Here is a 9,994-nt window from a genome sequence, read left to right as displayed (position 1 = left end):
ATTTGTTTTTGTTGTCACTGAAACCGAGAATGGAGGTCCCTTGATTCCTCAAGGTCATCTGGAGGTCATGCCAAGGTCATCCCAAGGTAAAATTCCGATAAATTTTATTGAATTTTCAGGTTTATTCAATGAATTTTTCCCTACTTGACCTTCAAATGACCACGAACCTGACGTGATGGAGGCTAACGGACCTCGGATTCGCATTCAGCATGTCGAATAACATAGGGATATATAGGTATGGTTTAATATGCATACACTTTTTTTTTTGTAAACCTGTGTAATTAATTCACTATTGCTAAGAATCGATTGGAACACGCTCTTCACTAAAATGGATACCACCAACGCCTTCACCACATTTAAATCTCGTGTTTTTGATCTTTGCGTGGATGTCATCCTCTCTAGGAAACCCTATAAATTACCATGGTACACAAAAGGGCTGAAACGTCTGAAAAATCTAAGAGCAAATTCTTCAAAAAATTAAAAAAATCCGGGCACGCTTTGTACCTTGAACGTTATCACCATTACCGTAAGAGTTTCAACGCCCTAGATAAGCGTCTACATGATAAAGGGTGAACACACCAAAACTGCGACACTTAGAAATTACTACCAGAAACAAACTAGCAGGCTTTGAAATTATTTTCTTTTGTATTATATAACTTGGAAGTTTAGATGTTATTAAAATGTTAAAATATTAGTTATTATTTGCTCCATATGCAAGTGATCGGTATTTTCATCGCACACGCGCCATCATGTTCTGCACGACTGCATCATCGACTTCACGCGATGCGCACAACTACTTTGTTTTGGACTCTTCAATATTTTTCACTGTTTCACCTGTTTTCTGCAAGATTTCTTTGACAATTGACCAATATTCCCCAATAGGACGTGGCTCTGGGCTATTGGGTGGATTGCAGTCGTGAGGTACAAAATTGATGTTATTTGCATTATACCACGGCAATGTGTCCTTGGCATAGTGGCAGCTTCCCACGTCCGCCTAGAACAGTGGCCTACTCCTTATCTGTTGATAAATGACAGAAGACGCCTTTTGAGGCACTCATCCCGATAAACTTGATCATTCATTGTCCCGGATGGGAAAAAAGGGCTGCTCTTACGGCCACAGGATCAAATAGCTTGCCAAACCATGTGGTTTTTTGGAAATTTGGACTTCATTTTCAGCTTACAACTTTCAGGGGCATCTTGACGACTTGCACCAGTATAAAAATCTTGACCTGCAATATATTTTGAATTTTTATAGCAGTAGGTTTCGTAGTCCATAACAATGCAGTTGTATTATTTAATTTAGAATTCATACAACTTCCGAATGCGGGATTTCGCTGTAACATTCTACTTTGCGCCTCGGTCTGGCGCTGTTTGAGCTGTAGAACCTTTCCGCTTTACCTTTTGTACGAAAAACTGCGATCTGCGTACGGATTTTGCAACATAACGCGACAAAACCTTCGGATTTCGCGAAATCGCACTGAGGACCTTCCGAGCACTGTTTTTATCACTTTGACCATGCTAACCCCCGCTCCCTGGTTTTCTCGTAACTGCCAGGCCTTATTTGTACCGATTAAAACCCTGCAAACTGTCGAATAGTGCAATCTTTAATTTTTTAGCAATTTTACGTGTACTTAAGGCCGGATCATTTATAAACTCGTGCAAAATGGTTTGTCTCGTTTCTAACTCGGTTGTCATTTTTAACTCAACTAGGAATCAAATTAAAATGAAATTTCTTCTACGTCCAACTAAGGTCATGTAGTCAGCTTATGGTATTTGAATTTCAAAATATTGAATTCGTTTTGGGTAAGTTATAAGCTTCCCAAAGTGTCGCAGTTTTGGTGTGTTCACCCTTTAGGTACATTAAAAATTATGAATCCAACATCAAAAATAACACAAAAGCTTTTTGTAGTTATATATAAAATCTAAAAAATCAAGTTCTGGCATTCCTTCCTCCGTCTTCTATGCGATAAGCATGTGACCACTCTTGTTGATGCGGCTAATCTTTTTGATGAGTTTTTTGTGTGCCAATTTTGTATCCGATGCTGAGCTACCTTTCAATGATTGTTTCTTTTCCGACTCGTCACTGTCTTTCGTTCGCTTTTTGTAATCAATGAAGACGTTAGAAGAGGCATCAAATCGCTAAAATCCTCCAAACAAATGGACGCGGATGGACTTTCGGCGATTTTCAAAAAGTGCTCCTCCCTGATTGAGCCGCTAACGCGTATTTTCAATAAGTCTTTAACATCCGGCGTTTTTATAGATGACTGGAAAAGAACATCTACAGCATCGGTCATATCTATAGCACGCCATTTCCAAGTGATATTGTGTGCCCCTTATGTTTATTTACTTATTTTTGAGAATTTTCAATTAAAATACAGTTCTTTCTCTAACAAACCCCATATAAACCCAAGTTTAAAATTTGTAGAAAACTTCAAAAAAGTGCAACAAATTTTCACCTAAATTTCAAACTTTTTTCTCAGAATTGTTTGAATTTTTCTGAATACACAGTTTTATAGCCCAATCAATTTTAGTCTGATAATGTGCAAGTTTCAAGTGACTGAAAGTTACCGTTGATTTTTTAGAATTTTTTCTCCAAAGGTGTTGCGGTTTTCATCCATATACAAATAAATTGAGTTTATTCAAATAGAATTTAACTCGCGAATTGCAATCAAATTCAAAGTCGTATGTCAGAAAGATTAAATCATGTTTGGAGAAATTGGGAATAGAAAGTTGATCATAAAAAAGAGCTTTTGACTTCTTACTAACGAAAAAAATGTCTAGTAGTTTACTACTCGTTCGCGTAAAATGCGTAGGCATCGAGCAATTAACTGCGAATAGTCCAAGATTTTTCAAGAAGTGGTTTTCGCTTAGTAAGTCATTATTGAAGTCTCCTGTTATGACAGTATTTTGGTGAGCTAAACTTATGTCTTCAAGAAAGTCAATGAAATTAGAATATTCAATATGTTTGTTTGGTCTATAAACACATCCAAGTAATATCTTATCTAACTTTGTTATAATTTCCACAAAAATTTATTCTATAGAGCTGGTGTTTGAGGATACGCATTTCAGCCTGCACGAAATCCAGTTTTTTACGTACATAGCTACACCACCACCATGCCCGATTCTGTCTTGATGAAATAGTTTGTAGTCACTAACATAAAACAAGTTATAGCTGTGAAGAGGAGTGAACCATGTTTTAGAGACGCATACTACATCAACATTAGACGATTCAGAGAAGTACCTAAACTCATCAATCTTTTTAGGTACACTTTGAGCATTGATGTGACAGATTTTCAGTCCATGCCTTTGCTTACTCAAAATTCGGATCATATTAAATGTATTGTCTTTGGCACAGTCTTTTCTATTTATGTTGTTATACACTATTTTTAAAGAGAATGATATTGCATTTCAAAAGGCGAATTACAACGGTATCGGCTAGAAAAGTATACACCTAATGTATCTACGAGTATCGGTTGTGTGCAAATAGAATGTAATGGTAATAAAAAGGGAAGAGAGAGAGAGAGAGAGTGGAATATCTTAAACTTACACTAAGCCATGTATACTTATGAACTAATCTCATTCCATTGTATCACTTTTTTCTTACTGTTGTTGAGCGCTGCAATTTGGTTAACTTCGTCTCTAGAGTGCACTCTTGACTGCATCGCTTTCCGGACGAACTCTTACGTGCACTACTCCATGGAGTGAGAATACTGGCAGAAGCCGCATCTGCTTTTTCAGATCGATCGCATGCTGCATTAATTCGCGATTTTAGCTAGGCATTCGTGTATGAAAATTTGCCCATCTGTATCGATGCCTATGTCGTGAAGAGCAAGTGGTTTTCGCTTTGCTTTGAAGTGCAGTGTAGCCGCTCTGCATAGAACGGTCGTTAGCAGCACAGTATATACAGTACTAAACCTTTTTGAGTATTCCTCGGGGGTAAAATCTTATCAGTGTTGATAATGAGAAGGAGCATGAATTTTGTTGAGTCAGAGTTGTATACAAAATTACTGTGGTATGAAAGGGAGCAACAACCGTACTATAGCAGAGTGGCACAATTGGTGATTGTGGTGATTGTGTAATAGTTACCGAAATTAATTACAAAACTGTAAAAAATTGCAAATTATTCTCTATTATTTTAGATACTAATACAGATTATCACAGTTCAGTGTTTAACTTGTTATATTACACCGTAAATGAAAATAAACTGTTAAAAGCTGAAAACGGTAGCACTTAAACCAAATTTTCGGAAAAATGCACATTCTTTCGCGTTTCTCCGAGTAGTGAATTTCTATGTTCATTAGAAATTGCGAGAAGAGCAGATAATTTTGTAAACAAACACTTTTTTTTATAATTTTAATACATAATTTCTATTTATTTTCTAATATTCAGATATCCGGCTTGTAGCCAGATGCAGTGGCACGTGAGGTTCACTAAAATCTACTCATCAAGTTTGATTAGCTCCGGGTAATGGACCATTGAATGTACTGCAGTGGAATTCCGACAACCGCTACGCTAAATTTTCTTCGCTAAAATTCTCTAAATGAAAAGCATTAGGTCCTAAAAGTATACAACATGGAAGAGTAACACATGCGATGCGTAATCAACCAAATCTGGCAGTGTGGCGGGCATGCAACTAGATGTTGCGTGTTGTTAGAGTCCCCAAGCAAATGCATGTACTGAATTTATACGGTAGCAATTCAAAGCAAATGTCGCCCGCTGTGGTGTAGTGGTAAGCAGTGCGCGCTTCCACTCCACAGCACCTGGGTTCAAGCCCTGGTCAAAGCAACATCGCAAAAAAAAAATATAGAAAAAAGGTTTTTTCTTAACAGCGGTCGTCCCTCAACAGGCAATGGCAAACCTCCGAGTGTATTTCTGCCATGAAAAACAGCTTCTCATAAAAATACAATCGCCGTTCGGAGTCGGCGTAAAACTGTAGGTCCCTCCTCTTTGTGTGACAACATCAAGGCGCACGCCACAGATCGGAGGAGAAGCTCGGCCAAACACTAACGTATGTGTAAGCGCCAATCTATTATTATTATTAGTTCATAGCAATTACTATTTTATGTGTGTATGATTCATTTTTGTTACATTCTATAATTTGATGTTAAGTATTTTTGAGATGCTCCGGGTAATGGTCGCTCAAACTTGGAGTCTCTATGACTATACAAAACTTGTTTCTTCGGAATAAAGACTTAAATATATTCGGAAAATTAGAATTTTACTTGATTAGTTCAGAAAATAACACAAAATTCACGTTTTTCATAAAAATATAATCTTACAATGGACATTTTTTCAACTTTTAAACTTACATTTAAGAAAACTCCATTCAGTGCTATAATTACGATTTGAGTTTTCCAGTTTAAAGAAACACAAGCTTTAATTTTGTGCTTAACTATTGATATTATTCTCAATTAAGCACTGATATTATACGTAACCTACATTTTGTTCATAAATAATACATAATCCTTACTAATATTATAAATCCGAAAGTGAGTTTGTTTGTTTGCTACGCTTTCACGCTTTAACTACTCAACCAATCATTATGAAATTTTGTACACTACTGTCATTTAGCCCAACTTAAAATATAGGATAAATTTAATCTCGACTAGACAAGGGGACGTGGCACTTCCCATACAAACGGAATTTTTCATACTACATTTCTCAGGAAATATTTTTGATAGATTACTGGAACTTGGTATGGAAATATATATGATGAGGGCTGCCACCTTTTAAAAAAATAAAATTCAACTGCAATTAAGGGAGTTATTTATTTGAAAATTATATTAGAAAATGGATAAGAGGCTTAAAAGAGCTGTAGTTCGAATATATTTTGAAAAGGGTTGCCACCTGTTTGAACAGTCAAATTTAAATTAATTATACGCAAGCTATCTCAAGAATTAAAATATGGTTGTCTAACGAAAGAAACCTTTAGTTTAAAAGTTTTGAATAATATTTAAGTCTTTCACAATGGTTGCCAGCTTTTTAAAAATTACATTCAATTATTTTAAATTAAATATTACAGTAAAAGACACGAAATGGTTCTGGTGGCTGATTTATCGGTGGTGATTTGAGATTTACCCATGCAAAATCCTGGTGTCTCCGAATGAAGCTTTAACGCATAATAATACGGAGGATTTCACTCACAAACACACATACAGAAGAATAACATTTATGCATTTTTACCACACCCTCTTTTCAAATAGCCCATTTTTCTCCATGAGTATAAGATTGATTTCATATATTGCCGTACCAAGTAGCGGTATTCTACCATGAACACTTCCAGAGATATGTAGTAAGAAACAAGTAATTTTTAGCAAAAAAAAACCGTCTTAAAAAATATATATATATATCAATATATTTCATGATTCAATGGTCGGATCTAAACCAAATTAGTATGGGACCACCTCCGTTGTAAAAAGAATTATCGAAATCGGTTGACGTGGTCCAAAGTTATGCGGTAACATACATAAAAAAAAAAAATATTCCGACGAACTGATAACCTCCTCCTTTCTTGGAAGTCGGTTAAAAATAGATTTTTATGGGATGTGCCACGCCCCCTTTATATATCGAATTTTTTTTTAGCCTTTAACCATCCTTGGGACATCTGAAGCAGGTATCTGAGATTTCAAAATAATCGGTTCGGCCGTTCTCGAGCTTTGCGAACACATAAAAAACGTATTTCAAAATATACATTGTTATAGAAGATTGGTATGAATCGAAATGATTTTGAATATGTATCACAATATAAGTGTCAGACGAAAGAGGTTTAAAAAGGTTGCCAACTGTTTGAAAGGTTAAATTCAAACTATTCAATAATTTAAATGGATTACAACAACATGGGTCTCAATCGAAATGATTTTTAAAGGGCTCCATTTCAAAAGTACATGTAAGAGGTTTCTATCTCTTTAGAAATTTCATACACTCAGCCAAGCGGGTGAGGGCGATCTAGTAAGATATATTTTATCCTCGAAAAGAACTTTTTCTAACCATGAGGCGAAATTCCACACAGTTAGTGTTGCCGTGCGCGCAAAACGAAAACGCGAAACGTATATACTGTGGTTAGCAGTAAGGATATATTTTTTTGATAGGGTTGCCACCTGCGTTTAATATTATGATATTCACACCCTTCTCCCGATTCTCAAAAATGAGGTGTCAAATGAAAGGGCTTGGCCTCAAGATGTGGGGTAAGGCTTCATTTTTTTGAATAGGATTGTCACCTTTTTAAATATTATAAAATCTGCACGGTTCGTTTGATTAAAAACAAAAATAAGGTGTCAAATGAAAGGGCTGGGCCTGAAGACGTACAATAAGAATTAATTTTTTGAACAGAGTCTGTCTACAAAATTATAATATTTACATCCTTCGCATGATTTTCCAAAATGAGGTATCAAATGGCCTTTAGAAGTGCACCAAGGCTTTTATTTTTGAATAGGGTTGCCTTCTGTCAAAAAGTTATAATGATTACACCGTTTGCCGTATGCATATGAATATTTCCGAACCCTGCTAATAACCTCAAATACAAACTGTATCTTAAAGCTTAGAATCCAGCACTCAAGAAAAATCACAAGAAATATTTTTTTGTAATTTCTGTTGCTTGAAAAAGCACTTTGCTGAAAATTTTCTTGCAGAAATAAATATACGAGCATTTTTTTCTTGAGAGCTGTAAACTGATTTAAGAAATTTTGATAGAAGAAAATTTCTTTTCCTTTTCTTGTGCGTCATCTTATATGAATTTTTCGTTTTTGTTTGAGAGCTCTTAAAAGTTTAACTGCGAATGAAAACATTCGGGCGTGTTCTGCAAATCGTACGATTTCAAATCGGTGCGATTTATAAAATCTATTTCGGAAGATTTATAACAAAGAGGTAAAAATTTGGCATGAAATCGATGGATATAACGTAAATGATGTGTTTCTAGCAGTTTCCATTTGAAAAATTTAATACTTTGATTACAAATACACAACAATACTTTGCAAATCGCACCGATTTGCAGAACATGTCTGATTGTCCTAAAAATATGCAATGCATACTCACTTGCTGTTGTTTTTAACACCTTACAGACTAAAAGAGTTTACCACTGATTTGTACTTAACAAGGATTCGAAGATTTAATTTGCCAACTTTGAATTCGTTCCACCGAAATGAGCTACAAATACAAGTTCGGTTAATTTTTCGTTAATCGAAATATTAAAACATTAGGCAATCGGTTAGTTTTTTCGTTATTCGAAATATTAAAAAATTAGGCAATGAAAAATCGCCATCCGCATCGAAAACCAGAAACAAGAAATCGGGGAAAATGAGCATCGAAAGTCTTTGTTAACATTTTTTATTACTTTTGAAAGTCGAGCGCATCTTGTGTTTATAGAACTTTTTATTAAACAAGTAATGTTTAGGCAAATAACACAACCGACTTCAATTCTCGACTCTTGGTACTTTCCGATAAAAAAAAAAATTTTGAAATCGGTTCACGTGGTCCAAAGTTATGCGGTAGCATACATAAAACAAAATAAATATTCCGAAGAATTGATAACCTCTCCCTTTTTTTGAAGTCGGTTAAAAATGTTTGAGTTCTTTGGTAATTTCATGTAAATAAAGTGCAATTTATGAAACTTTAAAAAGTTTAATTATTTATTACATACTGTACATAAAAATTATATAAATGTCTTTTAAAGAGTGTATTATCTGAAGAGAATTTTATAGAGATATATCTTTGTGACCACAGAAATGTGTATCTTTAAATTTTTAATAGGACGGCAGGATTTCTCCCAACGACATCGAAAAAAAGGGTGTATTACAAGGGTGCAAAACGATATGTTTTCTAGTAGAATAATTTGTGTGTCCTGAAAATTTGCAATGTCANAATACTGTACATAAAAATTGTATAAATGTCTTTTAAAGAGTGTATTATCTGAAGAGAATTTTATATGTTTTCTAGTAGAATAATTTGTGTGTCCTGAAAATTTGCAATGTCANATCTGTTTACGCTTATTAAAGTAAAAAATTAAAAAAAATTGTTAATAAACTTCTGGTGCACAATTTAAAGATAAGTAAAACATAAAAATTTCCGTAAATTTGATTAATTTAACTTGATATTCTTAATTGCATGTGCCGAGTATTTTGTTTCATATAATATATTGTTGTTGTACAATTGTTTTTGTTTGTGCACATTGATTTTGCTCTTTTTGTCATTTCTGCTGTTTCATCTTTGTCACAGCTGTTTGCGTTGTGTTTATTAGGTGTCAAATATACAGTGCATTTAAAACTGTTCGCTACATAGCTTTCCAACTGATATTTACCAGCTGATTGGTTCACTGATTAATACATCGTTTTCAAAACCGTTTTTGCTTTTTTGCTTCTAAAACCTAAAAATAAATATAATTTTAAACATGTCGTGTATTTACACCAATTGCCACGTTAAAAGCGACTCCTTTTTACCAGTTTAGTTAGACCTATACTAGAATACGGATCTATTGTTTGGAATCCCCGCTACTAAGTTCATTCAGAAAGGATTGAATCAATTCAAAAACAATTCTTGCTTTTTGCATTGCGTAATTTTAACTGGGATTCAGATCTCCCCCCTACACAAGTCGTCTAAAGCTCATAAATTTGCCTACACTCGCAAGTCGTAGAGAAATGCTGGGTATAATATTTATCGTAAAATTAATGACAGGCTTGATTAATAGTCCGGCCCTCCTGGCTGAGGTAAATTTTAATGTTTCTTCTCGAGTGTCAAGACACTTTTCGACCTCTATTTTTAAAGCCATGCAAAACTAATTTTGAACTAAACGAATCATTCCGTGTTTTATGTCAAGATTTTAACTGTCATTCCAGCACGTTTGACGTATCGGACTCGATTTTTACTATTATTTCCACTCTCAATAATTGAAATACTATCTTTAGCATATCCAATGAGCTGATGAATTTGATTCTGTAGCTGAATAGTTTTAGATCTCGACATTTAACAAACTCCTGTTTCCACTACTCGGCACCAAAAAACT

General features: G+C 34.7%; 1 protein-coding gene and 1 long non-coding RNA gene across 2 annotated transcripts in view; both read right to left on the bottom strand.

Moving 5' to 3' along the window:
* The window catches only part of LOC108358163 (uncharacterized), a 14,653-nt gene extending 6,457 nt beyond the window's left edge, over positions 1 to 8,196 (bottom strand). Inside the window, exons 1-2 of the long non-coding RNA XR_001846722.1 lie at positions 7,783 to 8,196; positions 2,767 to 2,777 (exon numbers count right to left, since the gene is read on the bottom strand). This is a non-coding gene — a long non-coding RNA (uncharacterized LOC108358163). The remainder of the gene's footprint in view (positions 1 to 2,766; positions 2,778 to 7,782) is intronic.
* The window catches only part of LOC108358158 (paraplegin-like), a 275,868-nt gene that overhangs the window by 95,475 nt on the left and 170,399 nt on the right, over positions 1 to 9,994 (bottom strand). The window lies entirely within an intron of this gene.

This window comes from Rhagoletis zephyria, unplaced genomic scaffold, assembly GCF_001687245.7.
Source record: "Rhagoletis zephyria isolate East Lansing unplaced genomic scaffold, Rhagoletis_zephyria_1.1 Rzeph_scaffold_00217, whole genome shotgun sequence".
NCBI lineage: Eukaryota > Metazoa > Arthropoda > Insecta > Diptera > Tephritidae > Rhagoletis > Rhagoletis zephyria.
The sequence above is the reverse complement of the archived record's forward strand: the minus strand, read 5'-3'. Positions and strand labels throughout refer to the sequence as shown.